The 18,429-nt window shown below is 37.3% G+C and overlaps 1 long non-coding RNA gene across 1 annotated transcript in view; it reads right to left on the reverse strand.

The window, feature by feature from the left end:
* LOC110257598 overlaps nt 1-18,429 on the reverse strand; it is an 803,392-nt gene that overhangs the window by 307,241 nt on the left and 477,722 nt on the right. The window contains exon 5 of the long non-coding RNA XR_002340440.1: nt 10,347-13,191. This is a non-coding gene — a long non-coding RNA (uncharacterized LOC110257598). The remainder of the gene's footprint in view (nt 1-10,346; nt 13,192-18,429) is intronic.

Raw genomic sequence — 18,429 nt, forward strand, 5'->3', positions numbered from 1 at the left:
TACTAACAATGAAATGTTAGAAAATGAATACAAAAATACCTTTTAAAATTGTACCCCCCCCCAAAAAAAATCAAATACCTAGAAATAAACCTGACCAAAGAGGTGAAAGACTTACATACTGAGAACTATAAAACATTAATCAAGGATATTAAAGAGGATTCAAAGAAATGGAAAGATACTCCATGCTCCTGAGTTGGAAAAATATTGTAAAAATGACCATACTACCCAAAGCAATCTACAGATTCAATGCAATCCCTATCAAATTACCCAGGACAGTTTTCACAGAACTACAACAATTCAAAAATTTATACAGAACCACAAAAGACCCATAATTTCCAAAGCAATCCTGAGGAACAAAAACCAAGCAGGAGGCATAACTCTCCCAGACTCCAGGCAATATTACAAAACCACAGTAATCAAGACAGTGTGGTACTGGTACCAAACAGATATATGGACCAATGGAACAGAATAGAGAACCCCAAAATAACCCAGACACCTATGGTCAATTCATCTTCAACAAATGAGGCAGGAACATAAAATGGGAAAAAGGCAGTCTTTTCAGCAAATGGTGCTGAAATTGGACAGCTGCATGCAAATCAATGAAACTGGAACACACTATCACACCATGCACAAAAATAAACTCAATATGGCTTAAAGACTTATATGCAAGACAAGACACCATCAAATTCCTGGAAGAGAACACAGGTAAAACATTCTCATTCTCTGATATCAACCTTACAAAATTATTTTCTCAGGTCAGTCCCCCCAAAGCAACAGAAGTAAAAGCAAAAATAAACCAATGGGACCTAGTCAAACTGACAAGCTTTTGTACAGCAAAGGAAACCAAAAAGAAACCAAGAAGAGAGCTTACAGAATGGGAGAAAATATTTTCAAATCATGCAGCTGACAAGGGCTTAATCTCTAAAATATACCAACAACTTATACAACTCAACAGCAAAAAAGCCAACAAAGCAATGGAAAAATGGGCAAAAGACCGGAATAGACCATTCTCCAAGGAAGATATACAGATGGCCAACAAGCACATGAGAAAATGCTCAACATCACTGGTTATTAGAGAAATGCAAATCAAAGCTGCCATGAGCTATCACCTCACACCAGTCAGAATGGCCATCATTAATAAGTCTACAAATAAATGTTGGAGGGGGTGTAGAGAAAACAGAACCCTCCTGCACTGTTGGTGGGAATGTAAACTGGTACAGCCACTATGGAGAACAGTCTGGAGATACCTTAGAAATCTATACATATAACTACCAAATGACCCAGAAATCCCACTCTTGGGCATATATCTGGACAAAACTTTCCTTGAAAAAGACACATACACCCTCATTTCACTGCAGTACTATTCACAATTCCCAAGACATGGAAACAACCCAAATGTCCATTGACAGATGACTGGATTAGGCAGGTGTGGTATGTATACACAATGGAATACTACTCAGCCATAAAAAAGAGACTCATCATAAAGTCTATGTATGTGTGTGGTATGTATACACAATGGAATACTACTCAGCCATAAAGATGGAACTAGAGACTCATGCTGAGTGAAGTCAGAAAGAGAAAGACAAACACCACATGATATCACTTATATCTGGAATCTAATATAGGGCACAAAGGAATCTTTCCACAGAAAAGAAAATCATGGACTTGGAGAAAAGACTTGTGGTTGTCAAGGGGGAGGAGGAGGGAGGGGGTGGATTTGGAGCTTGGGGTTAATAGATGCAAACTATTGCCTTTGGAATGAATTAGCAATGAGATCCTGCTGTGTAGCACTGGGAACTATAGTATGCTCTCTAAGTGACTAGATAATGTGAGAAGAAATAATCAATACATGTATCTATAACTGGGTCAGCTTGCTGTATGGTAGAAAATTGACAGATCACTGAAAACCAGCTATAATGGAAAAAATAAAAATGATAAAAAGAAATAAAGCTACTTTTTGTTTCTACCCCCCCCCAAAAAAGATTAAGGAACCAAGTACATATATTTTTGGTACTGTATTTCTTTTAGTCAATGAAATAATCTCTACCAATTTAGCTTTTTTAAAAAGTCAAAATTGATACATTACAAATGGCTATTTAAGACCTAGTTCCCCACATAAGCAATATAAAAATAACAAGCTGAATTATCGTGTTCATGAAGATAGTCTTTTAGATAACACAGGGTTTACTGATAAATTATACAAAGCCATCAAAAATGTATATACTTGAACCTTATTTTTGCTTTCATTTAATTATGCTTTGATTTGATGTTCTCTGCACATGAGCCATTAGGGTAAAAACTGATTATGGTGCTTATTATAAGGACACTATCAATAAATTCATTTGACAATTTTGTATACAAATTTTGAGTTAACTATTTAGCCATATTAATTAGTATATACTACTGGATCCAAATTTGTTTTTTATCCCATTATATAATAAATGCTGTTGGAAGTGGTCTAAAGATTTAATTATGTGGCATACAAGTAAACATGCAGACACACATACAGCTAGTGTTTTTATATCAAAAGCACAAATTTATCTAGACCCCTTCACAGCAATTAGTACCCAAGTCAAACGTTAGAAACATCTGCCTACCACATTCCTATCCACCATCCCGATATTTTGTTCTTCTATACACCGAGTATAACCCAGCTCTCCTGAGGTAACAGTTTAAGAGTCATACTTGATCCATTTTTCAACAACACAGACATCAGGGTTTTTCAGTGTCTGCTGTGATAAAACCTTGCTGACAATAGGACAAGTAAGGAAAAGCAATAGCTAAGCAAAGTTCAGGGTTGTGAAACACAAATCAACAGACAGGAATAAGAAAAAGGAAGAAAGAAAGTAACAAATAGACAAGGAAGAATTAGATGCTTTTCAGATAAACAAAATACTCTGAGATCAGTAGTATAAAACCATGAAGAATATAGAAATCTACATTTTTACTTTCATTTTCCATCTGAAAACCCAGCAAAACCTAACACTGCCCAAGAACCTCTATCTTCTCATGAACCTTTCTGCACAAAAGAGAATCATGGACATGGAGAACAGACTTGTGGTTGCCAAGAGCAGGGAGGAGGAGGGAGGGGGATGGATTGGGAATTTGGGGTTAATAGATGCAACTTTTTGCCTTTGGAATGGATAAGCAATGAGATTGTACTGTATAGCTCTGGGAATTATATCTAGTCACTTATAAGGGAGCATGGTAATGTGAGAAAAGAATGTATACATGTATGTGTAACTGGGTCACCTTGCTGTACAGTAGAAAACTGACAGAATACTGCAAACCATCTATAATGGGAAAAAATAAAAATCATAAAAAACAATTATTATATCAAAAGCCATGACAACTATATTCAGCTGTTTCTCTTTCTTCCCCCAAGAACTTCGACCCAATCCCATCAGACATTTCTTTCAATCTCAGTTCCTTCAACATCGGAAGCACACATCCCAGGTGACTTAAATTTTCATGAAGTCACACAGTTCAATGATTGTTGATGTCTCTTCACCTGATCCAGTTCATTCCTTCCAACTTTACTAACTTCTTTCAAAAAGCCCTCTGGAATTCAAAATCTGTCCTTAAACTCCCACACTACATCCTCAAAATTTTCTACACTTTTTACGCCCTTTATCTTCTTAATCCAAGGAGCACCTGGCCTTATACTGAGCATAGTAACCTTCCCTTGCAGTCTCCTCAAGTCGCTGAAGGAAACTGCTTTCGTTCTCTGCACCCTCAGGATCCAGAGAAGTTCAATAGGTTACATGATATTCTTCCTTCCCCTTTGCTTTTACTTCTTTCAAGCTTTTTTTTTTTTTTTTTTTTTTTTTCTTTTGGCGCTTTTTAAAGGGACTCACCTGTGGTATATGGAAGTTCCCAGGATAGGGGTAGAATTCGGAGCTACAGCTGCCAGCCACAGCCATGGGGGATCCAAGCCGCATCTGTGACCTACACAACAGCTCACTCCAACACTGGATTCCTGACCCACTAAGGGAGGCCAGGGATCACCTGCATCTTCATGGCTACTAGTCAGATTGGCTTCCACTGAGCCACAATGAGAACTCCCCAAACTTTTTGTTTTTTCACCTCCTTCTTCCTTCAAAGAATAACTCTGGTTTTGGAAAACATGTCTTCGTCTCCAGCCAACGTTATCTTCTCTGGCTACCACTTCTGTCACACTTCTCTGGTTACATTAACATCCATGTAAATGAATTCAAAACACTGGTCTTTCCATTTCTTGGTTTCTTTAGCACAAATCAATTTCCCTCCATCTATTTCACTCACCTACTGATCTCTTTATTAGGCTGAATTTAATCTTCATCAACAGCAGCACGAACTTAAAATTGTATTTTTTGGCATCCCGTTTTCTGAACTCCACGTCTTATTATTCCAGTCTGCTTGCTACAGTATGCCCATGCCAGCTGTTCAACCTCTCTCAGACTGCAAGCCATTGTCACCTGGAAACCACATCCTTGCCAATATCTCTAACTCCTTTGTCTTCCTCTTCTACTACTGTGTTAGTCCAAACCCGTTTCATCCAAACTGAAGACTTACCCCATGTCTCGTACCAAGAACATTTCTGCAGAAAATCAAATAACCAAACTGACAGGTTTACTTTAGATTTGTAGCCACCAATCTAGAATAGGCACCAAACATTGACAATCACACTGATTACACATTTAAAAAAAGGAAAATTTTTTATTGTTATTTTCCCAATAAATTTTTTTTTTTGATATACAGCATGGTGACCCAGTTACATATACATGTATGCATTCTCTTGTCTCACATTATCATGCTCCACCATAAGTGAACTACTCCATTTTTCAATATAACAGTTTCCCATTTTTTCTTCCTGAAAAGTCTACTTCACAATTCAATCATACTTTGTGGACACAAAGCTGTCATTATATGCAAGTAATTTTGTTTCCATCACCAAATCTGTACCTGCCTGTGCTGCCTTCCCTTCTCTTAACACAGAAGTATTTCTGCTCCTAGCATAGATGGTGGCTTTATTTACATGCAGGACCTAATCCTTCCTAAAGAAAATCATTCCCATAATTCTCCCCATCTTTACCCTATCTGCAGTTTCCTTCTATTCTATTGCAGTATTTTGTGGGTATGCAATCCTGCTCTGATATTCAAGTTTAAAAAAAAATTGATCCTATATCACAACCCCATTGCCGCCTATCTCTCAGTTTAATTCCTTTAAACAGGTACCCATATCTCTGCCTCCACATTCTCATCTCCTATTCTCGTCCAAACTACTACATTCATGTTCTTATTTCTACAACACACTGAAACTGGTCTTAAAAATAACACATTAGCAACATCTTGCTTGCTCTGAGGGTGAACTTTCAATTACCATCTTAATATAAGGCTCAGCAGCATTTTACTCTGCTGACTTCCTTCACCTTGTTTTACCATTTTCCTCTATTTTCCAAAGCATATATCCCTCTAGATGCCATGACACGGCATTTACCTGGCTTTTCTTCAAAATCCTTGAGCAGTCCTTCTCAGTCTTCTTTGCAGGCTCCCCTCTTCAAACCTACCCTTAAATGTTGGAGCTCCTACCAGGTTTTCTTCTCAGCCTTGTCCCCTATCTATAGGCTTTCCTTAGTTTGCCATGGCTTTCATTTTTTTGACATTCAATATATTCACTCTTGTTTATTATGGGAATTTTCAAACAGGTAAGATTCATAAATCTCACTTTTTATAACTCAGGTAAAGAACAATATATAATGAATCTTGACTCACTGGCCATCCCTATTATCCACCCACCCCAAGCTGAACCACTTAAATAAGACATCATTTCTTTTAAATAATCCACAGTTGTTTTAAGCATAGCCATAAAATAATTACTCATTTTTCCTTACATCCAGTGTTAAAATCTTGGCTGTCCCATTTCAAGATCTTTTTACATTTGAATTTTTTTACATAGTTTTTTAAATGTTTACTATAGAACAGATCTCTCTCCTTTATTTCCCCAATTTATTTCTTCAGGAAACCAGTCGCTAGTCTTGAACAATTTCCAGCATCCTCTATTTGACTAATTGCATCCCCATGGTGCCAACATGTTCTCAACCTCAATGCTTTCAGTAAACTGAAGACATAAATATGATGAAATTCCTATTAAATTTTTAGACCGGGACATCCCACAGGTGGTGCCATTTTCAGTTGCAATGAAGTTCTAATCAAGAGATGCATCGTGTCTACCTCTTTAAGCAGTTAAAATTGATCAGCTGGTTCAAATCTTATCCATACAGTATGACAGTTCTCTATCAACCTTTAACCCAATGATTTTAGCAACCACTGAAGACCACTTCTGATCATTTATTCCCATTATTACATGTTTTTAAATGTCACATATGTTGGTGACTGATTTCATTATTTACAGCTGTAGCATTCATTTATAGCCAACTATCTACAAACTGTCTCTGCTTGGAGGTCTAATATTTACCTCCAAGTGAACTTCACCAAACAGAAATATTAGTCCTTGCCCTTAACCCCTCAAGTCTTCACACTTCTATAAATGGAAATATCAGGCAGTCTAGTTCTCTTCCCATAAACCTACGAATATTTCTTAATTCTTCTCTCAGTCTACATTATAATCCATTATTCTAGGCACCTGGCTATATTTTTCAAGTGGATCCTGAATATAACCAAATCATGCTGTATATCCTACTACAACACTTAGCCATTTTGCTATAACCTCACCTTTTTTTTTTTTTTTTTTTTTTTTTGTGTGTGTGTGTGTCTTTTGTTGTTGTTGTTGCTATTTCTTGGGCCGCTCCCGCAGCATATGGAGGTTCCCAGGCCAGGGGTCGAATCGGAGCTGTAGCCACCAGCCTACGCCAGAGCCACAGCAACAGGGGACCCGAGCCGCGTCTGCAACCTACACCACAGCTCACGGCAATGCCGGATCCTTAACCCACTGAGCAAGGGCAGGGATCGAACCCGCAACCTCATGGTTCCTAGTCGGATTCGTTAACCACTGCGCCACGACGGGAACTCCTATAACCTCACTTCTAATACAAGTCTTCAAATTATCTTCAGTTACCTTTTTTTTTTTCTCTTACAAGTCAGCCAAAGTGATCCTTTACAATAGATCCCATCCTTTCCTTACTGAAACCCTCTAAATCTTTTATATCAATCAGCACATAACCAAAGTCACTAATATGGGCAGGTACCTAATTTCCCCAGCCTAATCTCCAAACCTACCTTTTTGTACATTTCACCTTCACTTGTCCTCATCCTGCTCATCAACCCCAAGAACCATGCCCCCATCCAACACTTTTGTACTCGCTAGTCTCTATATTTAAAAATGTTCTTCTCAATATCCTCAAATGACTACCTCACATTATTTCAGGGTAAGCTCACTAGATCATTCCTAAACCCCTCAACAAAAGCAGCAGTCCCACCACCGCAGTCAATTTTTATTACTATAATACTTTTGCATTAGCAATAATCACTGTATGAGTTTGTCTTATAAACTGATGATTTGTTTTCCAAAATACATGTTAAAGAAGTCTGTACTTTTTCATCCCTGAACCTAGAACAGTGCCAGGTACATAATTGGTAGTAAGAACTCAATAACTGTTGAGTGACTGATTTGCAATTCAAAAATCCTTTCAAATAATTTGCAAAGTTTCTAATGAACCATAAAGTAGTAAATGTGATCAATTTTATTAAACTAAGAACTGCTCAAACTAAACCCAAAGACATTAAAGAAGGATGTCTCAGCACTAGTTATGAGAAAGTTTTAAAAATCTCAAAAACAATAGTATATGTGCTTGAAAACGGTATTACTCAAAAATCATAGTTTTAAGGAAGGACTTTGAAAAAAAAGCTGGAAGCTTTCCTCAATTTTTTTTGCAAATAAGTTATCTTTATGGTGTTTTTTTCAACTCCAATATTAAACATATCGTAGTGGGAAATATTTTTCATAACAATTATGATCCAAATATACAAGTGAAACCTATCTTATTATAAATTTTAATAAATGTAAGTTACAGTTATAACCTCTATTTTATTGTATCTAAGGTCAGTTAAGCGCTATTTGTAATTTATTTAATATAAAGCCCCAATGTAAGCTTAATATTGCTAATTACTGTGGCATTTCATTCCTTTTATTTTGCCCCTTTCTTGTATCAATTTTCACTAAAATTAAATCTACCTTAAAGACTTTTTCACCCAGATTAAATGAGATAGCTAAAAATGCACTTAGAAGGTGTTCAGTAAACGTGTTCCCTTCACTCCTGAATAAATACACCTGGGTTGGGGATGTGGAGGAAGGAAGCAGATTGAATTAATTTTAGTGACACTGTTATAATTAGGCCTCATCCAATACTTTAGGTTTAACTGTGCCTCATATCAACAGCTTCTGTGTCTCTTTCACAAATACCATCCTCCTTTACATGCACTTCTGCCACTGGGTTCACGGCAGACAAAACATAGCCTTGGGAAGCTTACTTGACTGCTTACAAGTCACTGAACATGGTTTCACCTTGGGGTAAACACCTTAAATTATCTTAATACATTGTATTACTTGTAAAATCAAGATCATCATGCTCCTACCTCACAACCATTTGACAAGGTTATCATGCAGTTCACACGAAATCGCAGACACAACATGTGAATGACTGTATCACCATTCAAACTGCTCTTATAGATTAAGAATATTAACGATTTACTAGAAGTAATCTGTAATACTGAAGGGCATCTCTTTTTGACCCTAAGGCTTAATTTTTTCCTTAATTTACCTAACTGCGGTCTACTTCTAATAGTAAGGAAGGGTTTGTTGTCCCAATGAAGCATCTAATTTGTCTGGGTTCTGAATTCTATTATAAACCCAGCATATCAATACTAATTGAGACAAGGTATATTATGAAATAACTTTTTAAAAAAATCGTCTTAAATGATTTGTAAGAACTAGGGCAGTTCTATGATTGTTGAAGACAATGTACCACCAGACTCCAGAATGTGTTTCTGAAAAATTAATTGCTTCCAGGGCTGGTTGCCAGTTTCCATAGTAACCAGAACATAGACTGAAAACTAAAATATTTAATTTTTTATGATAATGTTTTTCACAGTTTCTTTTCTAGAATGGTTCTTGAGTTAATAATACCCATCAAGCAACTGCAGCTAAAATAAATACTGATCTACTAGCTCATAGCTTGACTGGCATACTTAAGGCATCCTTGTGACACGAAACATATTTCTTTTCAGATTAATTGAGACCAGTAACCAAGCTATTGATCAGACTGCCTCCTGGCTGATTCATGAGTTTTGACATACTTAAAATAGCTATTGTTAACTGGTATGACAGCCAAAAACAAAAACAGTAGATTAAATTAACATGTAACTGATGTTTATTTGGCTAAAGTTCCATATGCTGCAGCTTGTTTAGCATTGATGTTGTGAGAGTCTTGGTAATACTTACAGAAACTTTCATTTAGTTAGAATTAATTGGATCTGGAACAATATTTCAAGTCATATAAAGGTTTTTTTTGTTTTTTTGTTTTGTTTTTGCTGTAAATATCCAGAAGTAAAGAAAGTGACATTTAAAAACATGGCATAACGGAGGCATGGCCTCCATTTTCAACAGAACTACAATTCATTTTTATTTATTTTTTTTTTTTACAATTCATTTTTAAACTACGTAAGCATCCCAAGGAAAATACTTCCTTCTGAACTCTGCACAAAAATATCTTGTTAAAATTCAAAACATTTTTCCCCCCACAGGCATCCATTAGTCAGTTGCTGTCTGATTTTATCACATTAGAATAATCTTAGATGTTCTTTACACATAAGAGAAGACCTCTAGGTCTTTTTTATTTTTCCCCTCCTTCCTCCCCACCTTAGGCCCTTTTACTAAATTGGGAAAAGGCATTGTTATAAACATTCAAGTCTCTACATCCAGAAGCAGAACCCAGAACGGTGCCTGGCATGGAGCCATCACTCAATAAACACCATCAGGGATCTTAAGTTCATGGGCTCCAAACCTCACCCACTCCCTAAGGCGAGATTCACCAAAATGGAACAAAAGAGTCATAATCACTTCTCACAGAAGTCCCCGATATCTCCGTTAACCTCGTGGTAAACTTCAATTTCACGAATTTAATTTTAATCCACTGTAACATTCTAAACACCCTCAAGCGTGAAACAGCACTGGTAGCCCGCACTTGGACGCCAAACTTCGAGAAAAGCCACCTTCAGTGGGAAAACAAAGCATTTTCTTCATTGTCAAAAAGACCTGGGATGGCGCGACACCGCAGTGCCACAGAAGGGGGACCAAAAGTCAGCTAGCACATCCTGGTACCCATGGCGCGACCACGGCAGGCACCCACCTTCCTGCCCTCGGGCTCCAGGGGCAGTGGCCGGCTCAGCTCTGTGCACGCTTGCGCTGCTGCCGAGGCTCCTCTACAACCCACAAGGGCAGCGGCTGGTGGAGTCCACGGAGAGCCGAAACCCAGAACCGCAGGTTACAGGCAGCAAAGCTTCTCCGTGCAGCTCTGGGCCCCTACACAAGCCCTCTTCCCACGGCGCCCACGTGACGGACGCTGGGCGGTGCCACGCAAGTGTTTTTGATCCCAGCCTTATTGAAACGTTAGCCTGTGGCTTGTTAACTTTACCCAGCCCATTGCTTTCTTCTTAAGTGGCCTTTTCTTGGCTCAATTTCTGCTGCTTCTCCTTGTCAGATCTTCATTTCACTCTCGGCGCTTTTCACCACCCAAACCGTATTGGAGTTTTAGGGGATGGTTGGCTGTTTTGTGGGTTGGGGCAGTGGGCGGCATGGCTCTGCATCTGCTTACTCTGCTTTTACCAGCCTTGGAGACCAGGGGAGCTTCTGACAACAACATAAGTCCATATCTGGTTTTCGTAGTCTACACAAACCACAAAGAAATGACTTTCGTGCCACAATCGTCTGGGTCCCTTCCATGCCTCAATCTTATCCTATCTCCCCCTATAAGTTCTGAAGTTATAAACTCAAAAAATAAATAAGAACAAATCCAATATAGAAGAAAGCATTAGCTTTAGTGGCCAAGTTATTTATTAGGTAGGTGATGTAAACATGGGCATGTCCTTGAGCCACCCCAGTTCCTTGCCCATCTTCCTCCAATGTAGCCTCTCTGGGAATTTCCTTTTCCCTGCCATTAGGCAGTATCACTACCTAATTTTACTAGTAGGGAAATTAAGTTTGCATTGTTACACAAATTACCAAAATTCACCTTTCATTTAAAAATGAGCCTCAGTATGATAATCAAATAATTATGTTCAAGTTTAGTTTATGGAAAATAATATCCAAGCAGAGAATAGTGCAATAAGACAAAATCAGAATGGAACAGAATGGATTGGAAGCTCTAAGTCTGCCTGTGTGTGTGTGTGTGTCCATCCCCAGTGTTTGTTGAGAAACATTTCATAAGGCTTACTAATGATACATTTCGGTTTTGTTCAAATTTTAGAGCTCATATAAGTTAACATCTGTCTTCGATGAGTCAGCACTGCCCAAGGAAGCTAGACCATCTCTTTGACACTGTTAGACAGTGTTTTTCCGAGTCAAGATCCATTAACTTAAACTGATTTTTTGTCTCTGCTTGGAAGTAAAATGTATGGGGGGGTGTGCTCTTGTGTATGTGCATACTAATTAACCTTATGGAAGCTGGGGAGGTAGAAAAGAAAAGAAGGTTGAACTCTGACTCACTGTATCCAAAGCAAAATAAAACAATATCCCCCCCCAATATCTATAATTTTCCCCTGAGATTATTGTTGATTAATCATAAGACTTTTATTTGAAACTGACTTTCCACATTGAAAGGTACGAGTTTGTGTTGTTAGAAGATTCAAACTGAGGCAGCATGCGGCATGCAGAGGAGATAACCAAAGTTCTAAGCCATGATAGTGTTAATCAAAAATTTCAGAAACAGAGACCTAATTGAAATAAGGAGGCGTTTATCTGGGGTTTGTTAGGACTGTAGTCTGGGAAACACAGAATCAAGAAGCACTTGAATTGTGTTCCTCTAGACTACATAACTGGAGGAAGCTTATAAAGGCAAAAACTGCAAACCACAGTTACGGAACTTACTTGTCAAGAATTACAATTGGAGCTGGCAAGAAGTAGGGGTGCTTGATAAGCAAGGATTGGTTGGGGTCTGAAATGGTTGCACAGTAACAAGAGGTAAACTTGAGACCACAAAGTTGTTGCTAACAACTGTTGCTCCAGATATGGCTGGTGATGTCCTCGGTTTGATACATTCACAGCAAATTCAAGTTCTTGTGGTGCAGGGACATGTCTAAGACCAGATCCTCAGTGGCTGCCCAACTCCGTTTTTGTGCGCCTGAACTGTGATAGTTTTCATTACAATTACATTACAATTTTCATTACACTATGAAGAGCTTTTCTGGGGTGAGAAAGGCTAATAGAAAGCATTCATGGACCTGGCAACAGGGAAGGCTTTAGATGGTAGCTGAAGCATAATCAGATTCTGGCATCATGCAATAAGCTGAACGATGAGCCCAGATTTAAAGTGTTAAAGGGAAAGTTCGCTAATAAGAAACAGATTCTGGCAGTTTGATAAATTACGACTTCTGACTGCCGGCAGTTGGAGGGAATAGAGGGCAGACATTCAGAGCCGACTTTCGAAACCCAGACAACACTGGTAAAATCAGCAACAGGTCTCCTACCACGTGCAAAAGGATGCAATACTTGAACACCTGTATCCAGAAATACATAAAAAGTGAAAAAAAAAAAACCAACTAAAACAATGGTTAAAGCAGTGCCCTTGAGGCACACAGCAAGGAAAGGGCCTATTTTAAGAATCTAGTTCAGACTGGCCCAGCAGTCTCCAGTCCCAGACTCCATGAAAAGCCACTTTACTGTCTTAGGTTTTATCAAGTGTTTACTGTAGTTAGTGTTATGCATGTAACAGTATTGAAGGTACAATGGTGAATAAAAGGAAAATCTTAAAATGCCCCTGCATATTCTTTTTTGGAACTGAAGGCTGATGAAAATCAGAAGATACCTGTGATTTTCTAAAGTTGGAAAATCAGAGGGTGGCAGTGATTGGGGATGGTTGATAGAACGACAAACCCCTTTTTAAAGTAAATTGGAAGTAATTGTTTTGGTGGGGCTGGTCCGCGTGAGCCGTCATCACACATGAAATTGTGGGCATCTGCAGGACAGGCAGCATCTTCCTAAGAAATAGAAAGCAATTGTTAGTAGATCAAGTCATCAGTATGATTGGATGAGCATAATAGAGAATCCAAATGGGATACAAACTAGGATGTATAATAAGAGTGAATAAATTCAATACGTTTGTGAAATAATCAACCCTGGAGAAATTCTGAGTTTGTTAGACACATTGTCAAAGCCTCCTCACACCCTTGTTCTGTAATGAGCGTCTTCTGCTAGTTTTGCCCATGTCCACACAGGCTCGTGAAATGGGAAGCAGCTGTTAATGGTTCAGGCCTAGTTAGAGAGCAATTGAAGTGACTCTCTTGAGAAAAGGTATTTGAAAAGTCTCCCATACCTTGAGATTGAGGACTAAGAATGTATGATACAAATTTTACATATTCTACAGCTTGTATACATTAGGACTTCACTTGAATTGTGGTGAACAAACAAGAATGAACTCATATACCAAGATATTGCAAAATCAGGATATGCCGTAGCCTGATATGTTTTCCATGTTCAATTAGTTTCAATTCCAGGAGAAGCTGTTACTGTGAGATTGGGAAAAAATGCAAGAAATACACATGGAGAGAATGAATCTTCACAACTGCTGCAGCTACATTTTCTGGGGTACTGGGAAAGAGCCACAAGAGTAACTCCTCTGTCTCTCCAACAAGGTGACTGGCAAAAAATATTGGAGCATTTGGAGATATGCTGGGAGCATACTGGACCATATAGAAATAGGGAAAAGGTACTTTTTGTATGATGTCTCAGAAACCCATTTTTGAAGCGAGAGTACTCTCATGGAAGCCACATACCTGGTAGGAGGACAAATCAGAAAAGTTACTTTATTATTATTTTGTATCAGTACTTTAGCCCAAGGGCTGAGTGATTTACAAAATTACCTACTAAGAGGCATAATCTCTAGCCTCTACTAACTGGTAATATAGAAGGAAATATGGACATATAAATGTAACCTAAGTTTATTATGGTACTCTTTAGTAGATACAAATGGAAGTATGATGCAGAGAAATAGAGCTGGTATAAGGGAGGTAACCTTTGGCTTTGTTTAGGGGATGGGAGTTGAGACAAAGCTTGACAGTGGAGAGACAGTGAAGCATAGCCATAAGACTATTCCACAGATGTTTTAAAAAATCGTCATATCTGTAACTGAATTCTTTTTACTCAATTATTTATTTACTAATTTATTCCTGCATTCTCTAGGTGTGTTCAGGGAACCAGTCACCCAACAAAACTTCTAAACTGGAAACCTGGGCACTGTCGTAAATTCTTCCCTTTCCTTGACCCCAGTCATCAGTCACCATCACCTTGCAATTTCTACTTCTTCTTTTTCAAACATTTTCTCTTTCAAGGTCCCATTGCCACTACTTCATTTCATGTCTTCATTATCTTTTGATCATAGTTTGTTGACAGCCAGCTAATTGAGTATTCTTTCTCCAGTTTTTTTTTTTTTCCTATCTTTCCCCCACCTAACCACCAAGATGGTTTCTCTAAATGTAAATCCAACCATTTATATCCTCTGTTTAGAAGTTTTACTAGCCATTTAAGCCTTGGAGCCTCTCAACACTCAACTACCATCTAACCTCTTCCTACTTTGCCATTTTCATCATTTAAATTACATAAGACAGCAATATTAAATCCCTTGTAGCCATACAGATGATTTTCTGTCTCTCTTTATTCTACATTTTTATCTTAACATCAGATATCAACTATTGCATTATTAATCATTAATTATGAAACTGCTAATAATCCTGCATATGCTTTAGCCCAAAACAACCAAATATTTCAATATAAACTTTGTAACTCTAAAATAAAAATAAAGTACTATGAACACTTTATATTTTTACCCTGGTTAATCTCACTTTACCAGTTCAATCTCCATCATTACAGCAAAGAACTTTTTCAGATCTGCTTATGTTTTCTCAGGAAATCCTCAGAGAGGCAAAAATATTCAAATTCTAGAACTTTTTTTGTTAAAGTAATCAATTGATATTCTCTAAAGTGAATAGAAAAAGATCTTCTAAACCCAGGAATTTGCAATTTTAGCTACAGCCCTGGAACTCACCAAATGTGTGGACACAAGATAAGTCACTTCACTTACCTTGATCTTATTCTTATCTACAAAGTATTGAACAACATGAACACTAAAAACTCTTTTTCTCTAATTATATGATTCCAGTAGAGTTGGCAAGTTTGCAAGACCAGGAAAAAATCCAAATGAGTTGATGAAGTCTATTCTGTTGCTGCAAAACAAATTCCAACTGACCCTTAAACAACACAGGTTTGAACTGCCCAGGTCCACTTATGTACGATTTTTTTTTCAATAGTAAATACTACAGGACTACACAATTCATATAGTACACCAGTACGATCTGTGGCTAGTTGAATCGGGAATGTGGAGGGCAGACTATAAATTAGACACAGATTTTCGACTGCATGGAGGATTGTTCAACGGTCAACTGTACTTGTAATTTAAAATAGTCCTTTTGTTTTGCTAAGAAATTTATGGATTCAGCATTTGGGGAAGGCTAAGCAGGTGGTTTGACCACTGATCTACACATGGCACCAGCTGGGAGTGAACAGGGCTGAAGTATTCAAAGATGACTTCTTCACTCATGTATCTGGCACTTCAAAGATCCTTCTCCTGCTCCATTCTTTTTCTCTTTCTCTGGCATCACAGTCTCCATGGTCTCTTTCCATATGCCTTGGCTTCTCAAACATAAAGGTTTTAGTTTTCTTATATGGTTGCTGGCTTTCCCCACAACAGGTGTTCCCAGAGACCCAGATACAAGCCTTTTAATGATCAAGCCTCAAAAGTCTCAGAACATCACATTGCCATCAGGTGAATGGATGCATATAACAAAACAGAAAATGACTCACAGGTATAGAAAACAAACTAGCAGTTACCAGTGGGGAGAGGGAAGGTGGGAGCAGCAAGATAGGGTAAGAGATTAAGAAACACAGACTACTCTGTATAAAATATATAAGCAAGAGGATATGTTGTATATTACAGGGAAATATAGCCATTATTTTGTAATAACTTAAATGAAATATTATCTATAAAAATACTGAATCACTATGTTTTCTACTTGAAACTAATATAATATTGCAAATCAAATATTTTATATATATATATATATATGTAAGAACACATCATCACATTGTCTGTTTACACTGGTCAAGCAAGTCATTAAGGTTAATTCAGAATTAAACTGCAGATCTTTTAAGGAGAATAACAAAGAATTCATAGTAATCATTAACAAGGGCATAATCCAACAGTGCCATTTTTCTAACTCTATTACATTTTTTTCAGTATTCTACTTCTTAGGAGTCTAGAATTCCTGAAAGGAAAATCATGTATTTCATCCTCAAGAGTGCCATGCAAAACAGGTAAAAACAAAACAAAATAAATAATGGCAAAATAACATGGGATAAAGATGCTCAACAGCAGGGACAGCTGTGTAATGTCTATTTTGATTACACTTTTTTGCTGTCTTCTATAATTTGTAGAAATATGTGCATACCCACAGTGAGCTATGGGTGCTCTCAATATCAATGAACATTAACTTTTTTGTTTATGCACATTTGTTGAAACTGAAAATATTTTAAGTCACACATTGCTGCATCCCATCAGATTAGAAGAACCATAAATGGCTCTTTGGAAATATATAAGAACAGAAGCATATCGAATCTCAAAAAGAGTATTCTTCAAATTACTAAACCTCCAGAGACATTGCTGAATTCTCTATGAATTTTTTTTTCTTTCTGATGCACCTCTTCCTTGATGACTAACACAATGCAAACTATGCAGTTGGGATTTTCCAGTCACTTGAGTTTGTTCAAAGTATTTACATTTCGTGGTGACTGGTGCTCCAGAAGTAACTGCAGAGATTTTTGGATACACTGACACAAAGTTTTACAAAACCTAGCCCTCTTATTTATATTGTGATTATTCATTGCCTGAGTTTGGACACAGAAAGAAACTGGGTGGGAGAGAAGTGGGAAACTCTAAATGAAATAGATCTGTTTATTCTTCTACAGAATTGATTCCACCAACTAAAATTTTAAAGGGATGCAAATACATGAGCAAATTAAACCAAACAGTGGAAAAAACCTCGCAAACTTCAGGATGAAAACATTTTATCATGATCAGCTCTATGATTATATAGCTATATGCTTCCTCTGGCATTTCTGTTATTTCATAAGAAAAGTGTTGACCTTATAAAATGTATGTTGTTGGAAGGGAATCTGATATGCTGGAAGGATCAATCATTAAGTTATTTCAAGAACCACCATGTTATTTTTCCACAAAAATGCGTAACTGAGAATACAATCTGTTAATCTAATAAACATTTCTATAGAGTTTTCAAAGTCATAATGCTTAAAAAAATAGTAACCCTTATTGCACCAGTAAAGTTTTGTTGCCTTCAATCAGGGGCAGGTGTAATCTGATATAAAGAACACTGAACTTAAAGTAGAGGTAGTGAAATCCAAAACAAATTTATGAACCAAACAGAAGTTTCCTTGTTTATGAAATGAGGATGAAAAGACTTTCTGGAGTTCCCGTTGTGGCTCAGTGGAAATGAACCCGACTAGTGGCCATGAGGATGCGGGTTTGATTCATGGTCTGGCCCACTGAGTTAAGAATCAGGCATTACTATGGCTGTGGTGTAGGCCGGCAGATGCAGCTCATATTCAACCCCTAGCCTGGGAACTTCCTTATGCCTCAGGGGCAGCCCTAAAAAGCAAAAAAATTAAAAAAAAAAAGACTTCCAAAGATATTTGTACAAGGAATGTCATATTAACAAAATATATATAAAACAAATATATATAGATATGCACACATATACATACATATAGGTGTTTAGATATTTGTGCATGGATAGATTATCTAAAATGTATATATAATGCTCATGTATACATAAAGGTGAATATATATTTATATTTGTAAATGTAAAAGAGAAAAACTAACGTAGTGTTGACACTTAAGCACATTAATAGCAAAAAAAGTGACAGCAATTATCATCACTAATGTTTTATGAGAAAGAAGGTAACTCAAAAATAAGTAGAAAGATAAATATCAGTGTCTACTATAGTTTATGAAAATATTATATCACCCTCATGGCTTTTAGTTCACTGTGGACCAGTGAAATCTTCAAGAAGGACAGGTAACACAAAAGAAATATTTTACAGTTGATAGATTAGGTTAATTGTACAAGACATCAGAGTTAGTAAAAAAG

This window comes from Sus scrofa, chromosome 18 (assembly GCF_000003025.6).
Source record: "Sus scrofa isolate TJ Tabasco breed Duroc chromosome 18, Sscrofa11.1, whole genome shotgun sequence".
NCBI lineage: Eukaryota > Metazoa > Chordata > Mammalia > Artiodactyla > Suidae > Sus > Sus scrofa.